We start from the raw sequence: 13919 nt of genomic DNA on the forward strand, positions 1-13919 counted from the left end.
CCAGTTTTTGCAGAGAGCGTTCTCTGAACATCCAGATGAGATGTACTCAGCAGTATAAGTCAACTATAGCTTAGTAGAAATAATGTCTTAGGAGTTACTGGGGTAGCTGAAGGCATATGTATCGATATCCATTAAAGAGTGTGCACAAAATAAAGAAAAGAAGGATATGGAAAGAAACTTGAGGAAGTTACATTAAAGAGGTTACACAGTGGATACACTGCATAGATAACCAACATCTCATCCTCTTTTCTCCCATACACTCTTGGTGGCTGGTAGAGGTTATCATTCATTCAACAAGCCAAAAGAGCTAGAAACTGACTTCCCATTCCTCTTACACCTGGGTGAGGGGATTTGACCTAGATTTGGCAAATCAAATCCACTCAACCTACATTTAGAATATGGAGAAAGAGGGAGAAAAAGGTACAGGGACAAAAGAGAATATCGGTTGCAAAGACAGCAATACCAGGACTCCAGCAAACGCATCCTGCATCCATGACCATGGCATTGTGAGTGTGAGCTGGCATTCCAAATTCAGCAGTAGCGAGAACAGGTTTCATTGAGCTGGTGTTAGGACATGATTTTGGCTGTTGATTTTCTCCTTTGCTTCCTTCTGTTCCTGATCATTTTTTTTCACCTGATTTCTTTAATCTCTCCTGCATTTCTATGTGAAAGCCAATTTCCATTCAATTAACTCATTTCCTGTGACAATCAAGAAGCCTGGCTCACAACAAAAAAGGACTAGGGAGAGACCAGGAAAGGACACTGAGCAGAGAAGTGGGAGGAAACTGGGAAGTTAAGTGTTGTGAACTTAAATAGAGAAAAGATATTCAAGAAGAACAAAGTGAAGGACATGTTAAATGTCAAAATAAATGCTCTAGTAGGACAGTGAGTGATCAGATTTCACTGGGTGTGGAAATTAAGAGATTGTTAGTGACTTTAGTGAGAGCAGCTTGCATTTGGTGATTGAGTTGAGGCCAGACAATAAGGAGAAGTGAAAGAGGAACAAGTAGACGGAATGATACAGAGTACTCCAAGAAATGTGAAGACCGTTAGCATTTTTCTGCTTCTCATATGTAGGGTTTTTTTTCCCATCTAGAACATTTTAAGGAAAGTTTTCAAAAGAGAGGAGAGTAAGGAACTGAGAGGAGAAAGGGAACAGGAAAAGTGGGAAGGCATATGTATTGGTGAAAATAAAAACGGCAGAGAGGTGAGTAACAGATGGAAAATAACAAAGACGTAGGTGGATTAATGGGAAAACAAACCAAAGAAGACCTGAGAGAAACTATCTGGGAAATGCTGAACAGAAAATACAGATAGGCCTGCTTTTCAAAAGTTCGCTGAACCGCCACTTCACTTTTATGAAAGAACTACTTAGCACCTTTTTTCACTAATCAAAAGAGATCCAAAGAGAATTTTTGCTACTACTGAAAAAAAAAAAGGGTAAAACAGCTCTCAGCATTCCTTTTGCAAGAAGCGGTTATAGAAGGATCGCACCAATACTCCCCCATACCACCACCTCCCACACCTCCCCACCCCCTACACTTCTCAACCCCTGGCAGCCAGAGTGCTCCGCCAAGCTCCTTCCCTGGGAACTACATTTAGGATCTCAGCATCAAGCCACCATTGCTCTGAACTGTGTCTGTGAGCATCTGTGCTTTATCTCTATTTATTCTGAGCATCTCTTAGGAAAAGTAGCTTCTTCTCTTTATGCCATTTCAGCTTTTAAAAGGTTTCATAAGAACACCCTACTTTCAGATGGTGGGGGAAACCTATAAAGGAAAAGGCTTAGAGACTTAGGGGTGAATGTTTGTCTTAACTATGGTGTTCCCAAAGGTCAGTCCTAAGAATCTTTTTTTTTTTAAGTCAAAGTTTATTTTCCTATGGAATTTGTGTATTAAAAAGAGACTTCAATTTTAAATTTTATAAATTGTGTGTTGTCTGTAAATATATTGGCTCTGCCTAAAGTTCTTTCAATATTTAAAATTTGCTTTCTCTTTGCTGTTAGAGTAATTAGAACTGAACTTCTTTAGAAATCCTGTTCGTTTAACTTCAGAGCACTTCTTTCTCCACCAGTTGTCAATTTCTTTAGTTTTAGGGGGAAACAAAAACTGAGCCAAAATTAGATCTTGAGTATAGGCAATATAAATAATGAACATCAATAATTCCAGTTGTTAATTCAATTTTTATATAGAATTGCCTTCCTTCCCTGCAATCACTAAATAATTGAAAATTCTCAAATCTAATTTGTGTGTGGACATTTATTTATAAATGCTGGCAAGCATAGTAGGGAAACATTTTCTACATATATCCTATATATAAATAAAATATATATTATTATTAAAGTACTCAATGATTTATATGTATATATCTTTTTTAATTTATATTCCATAGAACATATATATTTCTATGCTATATGTACAAAATACTCAATAAAGTTATTCTCAGAAGTGGGTGAAAAAACAGAGGAATTAATATTTAAATAATTTGCCTTAAAAGTTTTAATCAGTGTTTAATTAATCAGAGTGAGTCTTTTTGTCAGAATCACCAAAATGATTTCTTATATAAGAATCATATGAAATGAAACATTAAACCCAGTTTTAAACTATTTAACCTTTGGTTCACCAAAATTCACCTCATAAAATTGTTAGAGATAGGTTAACAAAATAATAAAACATTGTTAAAGGGAACAATTCTGTCTTAAGCTATTTTACATATATAAATTTTAGTCACAAAAATAAAAGACACAAGTAATTCACTATTTTTTTCCACTTCCACTTGGATATTTTGACATCTTATGTGCCCAATCTAAAATTACTATAAATTAAGCAGTATTTTAAATGTTTTATATAAAGAATAATGAATATTATGCAAATCATTTATCTCTTACCCATATCTTATGAGAAATTGTGGATATCCTTTCAATACAGTAGGCTTTCTAGAGTAGGAAAATCTACAATAGTACAGGAAATGACAATAACACAAGTAGCAATTCTTTGCATACTGATTAATTTTGGAGGCTTTACTTTCCAAGCTAAGGAAGTTATTGTTTATATTAATTTCTTCTGAATAGAATAGTCAATCAATTATACAACTCTGTGCTTTTACCAGAAGAAGAAAGAGTGAAGTACCAAAATTCCCCTGATAGAGCCCAAGGATTCCCTTTAGGACAAAGCTAATCTTTTCTACTGGGCATTGTGAACCTGGACATGTGTGAGGAATCCAGATTATTCCACCAGGCATTATAAACTCTGAAATCATAAAAATCGATCATTTTAGACTGTTCCAGTTTTAACAGTAGAAATTGCACCTTATGCCACTACTTTCAACCATAGATGACTCTTCTGATATGTTTATGAAAATTCAGTTCATGTGTAAATTTTGATGCTCAGCTTAGTATGGTCTTGTCTGAGCTAATCACACTTGATTTTAATGAGGCCAGAGTTCTAGAATCCCTTCAGGAGCCAATCCCAAGAAAGTTGTCCTCATGCGAACTGTAAATCACATTCCATACCTATACCTAGCTCCACACATTAGTGGGGAAGTCTGATGAGAAATCTTACTAAGCAAAGGTCAGGGGGAGAAGCAAAGGAAAAACAGAACAAAGGGCCACTGTGGGAGGTGGCCTACATCAGTGCTTCTCAAACTGTAATGTCTATGAATCTCCTGGAGAGCTTGTTAAAATGAAGATTTTGTTTCAGTAGGTCTGTGAGGGGCCCAAGGGTCTTCATCTCTAGCAAGGTGACTGTTGCCTATGGACAGGTGTCTTCCACAGGGCCACAGGGTCTTCCTCATTGGAGGGACTATCAGAGTATCAGAGAGCCTACATATTTGGAGAAGCACAACATGATAAATGTAGCTTGTAAACAGAGAAGTAAGGAGGAGTCATATGCGGTTAGAGAGGCCAGCATATGTGGGAGACTATGTCAGGGACTTTGTTCTTTACCCCAGCCTAAAGGAAAACTATTGAGGGATTTTGAACATAGTGGTAATGTGTCCAAATTTGCTTTTTTGTGCATTAACAGATAAAATTATCCATGAACATTCATAAAATAAACCTTAATTTACTTACTTGTGATATTTGGATTTGACATCTAAAAGGTTTTTTAAAAAAAGAAAAAGAATAACCTCTGAAATGTGACTGGCAACCTAGGGAGAAAAAAGGGCATATTGTTTGATAGCTTCATTAATCCCTTTCCTGCTTCCTTAGAATCTTGTTTGTGAAAGGGAGAGAAATTGAGAAGAAGTAACATAGATAAAAGAGAATTCACTGTGAAAACTCTACAGAAGGATTGAGTAAGTAGCAGGATGTGCAGAGGGAGCTTTAACATAACCAAAACTTGACTTAAGTTTACTGCCCCCTTCAATTTTGAGTAATTATCTTCCAGGTTTTGTGTTGTCTGTCTGTAAGTACAAAGGTGTGTATTGCTGCTTCTGGCATGGATTGCCCTTTTGATTTCAGTTATTTTAATAGGTGGGTTGTGGTATCTAATTGTGGTTTTAATTTGCATTTCCCTGATGACTAATGATGATTATATCTGCGCTTACTTGACATCTGCAGGCCATCTTCAGTCAAATGTCTGTTCAGATTTTTTTGTCCACTTTTAACTGAGTTATTTGTTTTCTAATTTTTGAGCTTTGAGAGTTTTTCCTATATCCTACATATGAGTGTTTTATCAGATATATGTCTTACAGATATTTCCTGAAATTCTATGGTTTGTCATTTCATTTTAGCACTTTTTTTGAACAGCAGTTCTTTATTTAATGAAGTTAATTTGTCAGTGGTTTTTCTTTCATAAGTTGTGCTTTTGATGTCTTATTTGTTGTTTGTACATTTAGGTTTATGACACATTTTGAGTTAATTTTTTATATTATCTACATCAAAGTTCATTTTTTGCATATAGATATCCAATTGTTCCAGTATCATTTGTTGAAAAGACTGTCATTTCTTCACTGAATTACCTTTGCAGCTTTATTCAAAATCAGCTGTCCATAAATTTATGGGTTTATATCTGAATTGTATTCTATTCCACTCCTCTATTTGTGTGTCTTTATAACAAGTCCACACTGTGTTGATAATGAAGTTCTATGTTAAATCCTAGAGTCAGATAGTGTTAGATCCCTAGTTGTGTTCTTCTTTTTCAAAGTTGTCTTGGCTATTCTATATTCTTTGCATTCCTATATGAATATCATAATCAGCTTGTCAATTTCTACAAGAAATCCTGCTAGTATTTTGATTGGGACTTTATTAAATCTATAAATGAATTTGGAGAGAATTGAAATTTTTTCAATATTGACTCTTCCAATCCATCTTTCCATATATTTAGGTATTCTTTAATTTCTCTTATAAAAGCTTTGTTTTTTTTCAATTTATTGCTTTTGCACATTATTTGTCGGATTTATCACTAAGTTTTCATATGCTGATTACTATTGTACACAGTATTTTTAACTTCAATTTCTGAATGTTTATTACTACTATACAGAAATACAGGTGATTTTTGAATATTGATTTTGTATTCTGGAAATTAGCTAAACTCATCTACTAGTTTTAGTAACTTTTTTGTACTCCATTTGATTTTTCTGGAGGGATAATTGTATTATCTATTTAAATATTTATTTCTTCCTCTTCAGTCTGGATGCTGTTAAAGAAAATCAGTGACTCTTGATGAAGGTCATAAGGAAGATTTTATTCAAGGGAAGGCTATTATAATAGTTGCAGGAACCATTTCAATGGGATCTTGCAGTGGGGGAGAGATGTTGAATTCAACATAGCATAGGCAAGTGGGTACTTATAGCCAAGGAGCAGGGTGCGGGAGAGTGGATGGAGAATTACCGAGAGAAAACATCAGGGATAAGAGCGATTCTGGCTAAACCAACCTAACAGTATTGCTGAAGGCAGGCTAGGGTCATCGCACATTACCTGGGGGTTGGTGTAGGATAAGGAACCCAATTATGTATCAGGGGTGATCAGACATCAAAGATAAGGATCAAAGTGATTCAGCAGGATTCTTGCCAAAATTGGACAATTCACGGATGAATATGGAAGTCCAGAAATCAGGCGTGGTTGAAAAAGAGCTCAGAGGAGTCTGAGTAGAATTTGATGAGTGAGAGAATCTTTATCATTATCTTTATCACTCTAGAATTATTTTATTTCACAAGTAAAACTGTCTATTATAGAAAGATTTAAAGATATTGATAAGTAATAGGAAAGTAAAAATATTTTATAATTATCTAGAAATATACACTAATATTTTAGTATCAATCTTTAAAATTTTTCTATCATATATTATACAAATATACATACATCTGTGAGTTTGCAGATAAGGAAATTATGCAATATACATAGTTTTGCAACCTGCTATTCCTGCTTAATATATGTGGAATGATAACTCTAGAGAAAGGAGTTCAAATTCCTACTCTGATCCTTTTACAATTTCCTTTTTCCTTTTTCCTTTTCCCGAAGCAAGGAGATGTTAATACGATGTGTGAAATTACGAGATTCTGGTGGGATCACGTAGGTGGGCTTAAGGGGCATCCAGAGGTCAGACTGTCGCTTTGATTGACCGTAGCTTGTGTCTTCTTTAAGCAGAAATGCTAAGTAGCCCGCAGGCATGCTCCCTTGAAACATCTATTCTTCCTGCCAGAAAAATAAGCTCACTCATGGACTTTTCCTTCCAAACATGGCCAGCTCCACTTCACTCTTTTCTAAACTGGCCACCTGGCTTAGTCTGGCTAGCTTTGTGCACCAAGGGTTAACTTCTACACTGCTAGCTCCATTTCTTCCAGCACTAGAAATCAAGATTCTGATTAGGCTTAAAGGAGAAAAAGCTCCTTGGACCTCTAGTCTAGACCACAATTTTCTGTCTTATTTTGACCAAAGCTCAAGTTGCAATGTATTTTACTTTGTTTTCTTTTCCTCACACTTACATTCTTTCTCTAGAATGTCTAAAAGAACATTTATATACATCTCCCAAAAAACTCCTAGAAGATGATTTCGCTGTTTGTGCTTATCTGTTTTATATAAAATATATGGACTTGGGCTTTTCTTTTTTGAAAACTAAAATTTCAAGTTTTAAAAAATCGTGTAAGTATTCAGGTTATCTGTTTCTTCTTAAATAAGCTTTAATAGTTTATATTTTTCCAGAGAATGTGCTAATTTTATCTAGGTTGACAAACTTTTGGACATAAAATTGCTCACGGTATTTCTTTGTTGTCCTTTAAACGTTATAGCATCTGTATTGATGTTTCTCTTGCTCTTCTGATATATGCATTTTCTGTCATTTAGTGACTTAAGATTTTTCTCTTTTTTTTTTCCTGGCCAGTTTGGCCAGAAGTTTATCATTTTTATTGATCTTTTCAAATAACCAGCTTTTCATTATATTGATTTTCTCTATCACTTTTATTTCAATTTTATTGATTTCTGCTCTTATGTTTATTTATTTATTTATTTCTGTTTGTTTGGGTTTAGTTTGCTCTTCTTTTTATAGTGTGTTAATATGGAAGCTTAGACTGTTGATTCGATCCTTTCTTCTTTTCTAATGTAAGTATTTAATGCTGTAAGTTTTTCTTTAAACACTCTTTTAGCTATACCCCACATATTTAAATGTTTGTATTTTCATTTTCATTGAATTTAAAATATATTTTTCTTTCTCTTGTGATTATTTCCTTGATTTGTGGATGTTTAGATAGATGATTTTTAATTGCCAAATACGTGGAGATTTTATATCTTTCTCTTACTGATTTCTAATTTAATTCTGTTATAGATTATGTTTTGTATTAAATCAATTATTTCATTTGGTCATTTAATGTCCAACATGGCAGAGAGAAACGTGAAATTGTTCTCAGGGAGGGTGGTGCCAGCTCAGGGGGAAGAAACCTTTAAAAACTGGCTGATCCAAGTCAGTGGGGTCCGAACCGATTGGAATATGTCTGAGGAGGGAAAACTTAAGCGCTTGCTTAAAACCCTGAGGGGCCCCGCGCGAGAGGTCATGCTTTTGCTGCAGGCTGCGATCCCCAACCTAAGTGTGGCAGATTTCTTGCACGCCATGAAATTGGTGTTTGGGGAGTCTGAAAGCAGTGTGACCTCTCATGGTAAATTTTTTAACACCCTGCAGGCACAAGGGGAGAAAGCCTCCCTTTATGTGATCCGTTTAGAGGTGCAGCTCCAGAATGCTATTCAGGCAGGGGTCATAGCTTAGAAAGATACAAACCAGACTCATCTGCACCAGCTCCTTTTAGGGGCTGAGCTGAATGGGGACCTGCACTTTAGGCTCAAGAATCTTCTCAGAATGTATGCAAGTGAGCAGGATTGTCTCCCCAGTTTCCTGGAGTTAATCAGAGTGATTAGGGAGGAAGAGGATTGGGATGACACTTCTATTAAATCGTGTATTTTCAGTCCTGGTTCTACGCATATCCCCAGGACCGTCATTCTTATGCCCAGAACCCCCGCTGGTGGAAGGAAATTCATCCCAGGAATTGCTGGGGGAATCAATGACCAGCAATTGTTTTGCCTTTTGACATTGTGTTGTTTCATTCTTGTTTTTTTTGTTTGCTTGTTTGTCTCACAATTTTTAATTGAAATCTGGTCTTCACGTGTAGGACAGTAAAAATGGAAGTAAACAGTACTTAGAGGACAAATGAAATATTCTGAATTATAAAAACCTAAAATTCCTTTTAATAGCTGAAATATCTGTATTTCAGATACCAAGTTAAAAGGGACGTTGATTATCAACTTTGATAGACTGTATTCTGTATCTGTATGGTAGGGTATGAGGTAAAAGTAAGAACCACTTTAAGATTATGCTTAGAGCTGAATACCATCTGGATAGATGGGGCATATCCATAGTAGGAAGACCCACAACCATTGAGATTTATGTAGAAGTAATAATTTTGTCATATTGAAATGGGATATTACGGGTATGCCTGGTTCCCGTATAAGACATTCAGTTCTACCTTTGGGGAAAAGGGATATCTTAGTTTGTGTTCTGTCAGACTGAGACATGATTTGAATGCAGTAGTTTTTTGTTAATAGTTGATGAGTAATAAAGTGATGAAGTGAGACAGGGAGGGGAATGCAGCCAAAAAGGGTAATTTACCAAACAAGTTACAATTGTAAGCAATCAAGCTTACTCGTTTTTGGAAACACCATGAGCTAGTATGAAGCATGAACATCAAATTTATATCAACCAAAGGGCAAAGGATTTGGGGTATTTATTCACCAACTCCTGCAAGTCACTGGTTGATAAATGATCTGAGGGAGATTCTTTGAATAGTAATCATTTCCCAGTTCTTATAGTCTGCCTTAAATGAGGGTAAAATGGCTCTGGCCATCAGAGAAAACCCTCAGATGCAGATGTGCAGTTAGAAAAGATAAGGGGAGACACCAGCAGTATCTATGACAGGGAATATATAAGAATCAAGGGCAGTGTGATCTGAGACTCACACTGAATGAATCATTCAACACTAGCTATTACAGTGAATCAGTCTATCCCTTAAGCAACCCATTCTCAAAAACCTTAAATTGAGGTTTGTCCACAAATAACAAAAGAAATGATGAAACTTGCTCTCATAGGCTTAGAAAAGTGGGAAACAGTGTTTTGAAGTGAGTCATGGCATACAATCTGTACTACATAGTACTTAACATAGGGCCTCTTGACTGGAAGAAAGTCTCCTCTGACATTTGCCAAAATTTCCCTTAAAGAGCAATGAAATGTTATTTAATTTATTTTACAATCTTTAAAAATCTAACTAAATACTTATAATACTGTTCCCAGTCACATCATCTTCATCCATTAGGTCATTGCTTATGGTGTCTTATACACAGTGCAGTCAGCAACACAATATTGTGTTGTAAATAGTGCCCCTGAGTTAAGCAGTGCACACAGCTTGAATGGTCATTCACAATCCCTCTGCATATACTTTGTCACAACACTATTCATGGAACCCATTATTTTTCTCTCAATAATTTATTAATGTCATTCCATTGTCTTGTACTTTCAGTACAACAAATAGAAAGTCAGTTATTACTGTTCTTATCTTTACTTTGTCAGTAACCCAGTCTCTCTATCTAGAAGGTTGTAGATCTTCTCTTTCCTCCTAAAGTCTGGGACCGTTTGCCAGAAGCAGTTTTCTTGTGGTTGGTGCACTATCAGTGCTATCCTTTGCAGATTACTTAGCTTAGGAATCCAAGATTTCCTTTGTTTCTAGGCTTGATGAGCTACATTTTAGACTGGGTGAGCCTGATTTGCCTATTCTAGAATCACCAGGATGTAAATGTACTATGGACTCCCTCCAGTGGTCAGTTCTCTTAAAAATACTTTCAAAAAATAAATACTTCAATATATGAGATTTTTTTCATGAGTTTGAATATATGGCTTCACAGCACTTGTGAAATAATGGTGTCCCCATTCACAAATCTACACCTTTCCTCCTGCCTAGTTGAAGACAGGACAGAGCACCTTGCAGAAGCATAGATAGATTAGATACTTTGAACTCTATCAGCACCAGAGATGCCCCTATTAAGTTCCTCCACAACTAGGACCATTTTCTCCCAATACTAATTTGATATGTAGAATTTTTAAGTTCATTTAGCTTCAATGTGTTCATTCCTCTTGTCACTGCCTGTTTAAGTAGCCAATTACATTTATATAATCATTTTAATTTCACTTACTCTCTATGCCCTGTTAAAAGTTGGAGATGGCCTATAACAGCGCAGAGAAGCTGTAGTGCTGACTTCATTTCACAGCCTTGCACCCTCCTACCCTGCATGCCTATTAAGTCTATACATCAGATTTTCTGTATATGTGACTTCCTCTTAATTCTCCCTTACTGCTCAGCAATATCAGGTTGTCACCTGGGGATTTTGAAACAGCAATGGGTTGCCAATGATATTATAAAACCAAACACTGTATGTTTACTACTTTAGAGTTCCTTTAAGTTTAGAATATGGCCAACAGAGAAAGTTATTACAAATTCCTTACAGAGCCGTCTATGAAAGAACAATAAATATTACATTGAAAGTTTTTACAGTCATTTCAGAAACGAGAACCATCCCATAGTGGCACTTACCCAAATTAAGATTTGTTGCATTGTGTAATTGCAGAAATAAATTATTTTTACTTAAATAGTAAACACAGAAGAGATTATGAGTGGCAGTTATGTAAATTATGTTTCTGCTTTTGTAAAATATGTAAAGATTAATACAGTATAGACACTGCCCTCAGTTAAAATTATAAAACCAAGGCTAATTTGAATGTTGAAAAAGAACCAGTTTGCTATAATTCAATAAAAATTTAATGTAATTTAATTCACAATAGATAAATAGTAAGTTTATGCTGTATAGAACAGGGAAATATATTCAGTATCTTACAGTAACCTATAATGGAAAAAGAATATGAAAATGAATATAGTATGTATATGTATGACTGAACTATTATGCTATACACCAGAAATTGATACAACATTGTAAACTGACTATACTTCAATAAAACAATAAATAAAAACAAGTTTAAACTTTGCCTTAATAATTATCTATTTATTATTCTCCTCAAGGCACCTATAACCTCTTTGTTCCTCAGACTGTAAATAAAAGGATTTAGCAGGGGAATTATGATTGTATAAAATAAAGAATACATTTTATCCTGATCTTCAACTGGTCCAGACCCAGGACACACATATATGAAGAAGAGAGTGCCATAGAACATGGAAACAGAGAGCAGATGGGCAATGCATATGGAGAAGGCTTTGCTTCTGCCCTTTTCACACTTATTTTTCAGGATGGCAAAGAAGACAAAGGAATAAGAGATAATGATACTCATAAAAGTGAAAGCCTGTATAAAGACTGCAAATAAAAAAATCAGGAGCATATTAACCCTAGGGTCAGTACAGGAAATTTTAAATAGTTGTAAAATTTCACAGTAGAAATAATGTATTACATTGTACTTGCAGAAAGTTAATCTAAATGACAAACTCAGATGAATCATGGAATGAAGAAACCCAATAAAATAAGAAACACCTAATAATTGAGTGCTGAAGATATTGGACATCACCACTGGATAAAGCAAGGGATTGCATATGGCTACATAGCGGTCATACCAGAAGGAAACATTCTGTGGTTGCACCGGAAGTGAAAAAAAAAATTGAGTAATGCACTCAGCTAGGGATATCTTTGCAGTCTTGTCTAAGAAACTGACCAGAATCCTGGGTGTTATAGAGCTTGAACTGCAAGCATCTGCAAAGGCTAAACCACCAAGGAACAAGTACATGGGTGTGTGAAGGTGGGCATCCTTCCAAATAAGAGCCATCAGTCCAAGGTTTCCCACCATGGTGGTGAGGTAGATGAACAAGAACACCAGGCACAGGGGGACGTGCAGCCCTGGAAGATCTGTAAGTCCTGTGAGAACAAACTCAGTCAACAGCGTCTTGTTTGCCTGCATTATATCCACTCAGCCTGTGACTGCAGTGAAAGAGTAGATGAAGAACACAGTCATGAAATACCATGAAAATAAGTACATTTCATTTGAAAAAAATACATTTTCCTTGTTTATGTATCCCTGTTAATCAGGACATTTACCTCTACCCTTGAGTAAATATTCTTTACAAACAATAAGTATTTAGTAAACTGGTCTTATAAATTAGGGGGAAAATACATTTATATATATAATATAATACACACACACACACACACACACTGATGATTCCATGACTTGTATAAGAGATCTTATTTTGTAATTTGGAAAAGTTGATTGCAATTTAATAATCATCTTCTGATATAAAAATCTTTTAAAATAGGAAAAGAATCAAGATATTTAAATATGGTGAAGATGAGAAAAAGAAACAATAAAAATGCTATTATTATATTTAAGAGGTAGCAATAGAAATTTTAATTAAAAAATTGGATTCATTGTAAGTAAAATTTTTGTAAAAATATATACCTTCAGTCCAGTAATTATTTTGGATTAGTACATATGCTTTTGAATATTTTCAGTAACATCTGTCTTCAACCGTTGAGAGTGATTTCTTTCTCTCTCTCCCTCTTTGTTTTTTTTTGTTTGTTTGTTTGTTTTTCATAGTACTCAACAAGGTATTTTGTAAATGAATAAAGTTAGGCATACAAGTTCAGTACATTTTTGTTCTTTTTGATAACAAAGTATCTTTCTTTTTGGACATATTTTATAATTTTTGTCAATAATACAGATGGAATATTTGATGTGATCTTTAAATAATTTGACTTTGTTCTGTGACATACAAATTTTGCCAAAAATTGAATCCAAAAGAAAAGATCCTAATATATTTGGAGGTGAATGCAGAGATTATTCAATTACCTAGAAGGAGAAAACCCACCTATAATTTAGTGTGTAGACTCAGCTGTACTCAAAATTAAATGAACAACATAATTTTATACACATATTTGTTGCTGATTAAAATACATTAAAATTTTTTCTATTTACCAAAATTGGATTTGTTTAACCTTAAAATAGATCTGAGTTTTTATTTTCCACCTTCACTGAGAATAAAACAAGAAAATAATTAGTTTTAAAAATATATCTTTTTTAAGTATGTACCTGCAAGGAGCCCTGAAAACACAACACAAAAAGTAAGAAGATTGACTGCCATGTCTCCACTGAAAATTGGACTTTGGAAATGAGTGTAGGCCATTTAGTTTCCAAAGTAGAGGCTTTGTCCTGAGTGAGCCTACCTAGTTTTCTTGCCAACTCCCAACTACAATTAATATTTTCAATTTTCATAACTAGGTCAAGAGCTTTTAAGCATTTTGGATCTTTGCCCTTAAGATATAGAAGATAGATGAAGATAGGTAGGTAGGTCAGTAGATAGATAGACAGACAGAGAGAAAGACCCATCTATTTGGAATTCAGTTGCCTAAGAAATTTATCATTGGTGATTTTACCTCATCTTCTCATGAT

The 13919-nt window shown here is 34.9% G+C and overlaps 1 pseudogene; it reads right to left on the reverse strand.

Moving 5' to 3' along the window:
- Nucleotides 1–11522: 11522 nt before the first annotated feature.
- Nucleotides 11523–12434, reverse strand: LOC105087798 (olfactory receptor 5AC1-like; annotated as a pseudogene).
- Between the last annotated feature and the right edge of the window lie 1485 nt (nt 12435–13919).

The sequence above is a fragment of the Camelus dromedarius genome, chromosome 2 (assembly GCF_036321535.1).
Source record: "Camelus dromedarius isolate mCamDro1 chromosome 2, mCamDro1.pat, whole genome shotgun sequence".
Lineage (NCBI taxonomy): Eukaryota > Metazoa > Chordata > Mammalia > Artiodactyla > Camelidae > Camelus > Camelus dromedarius.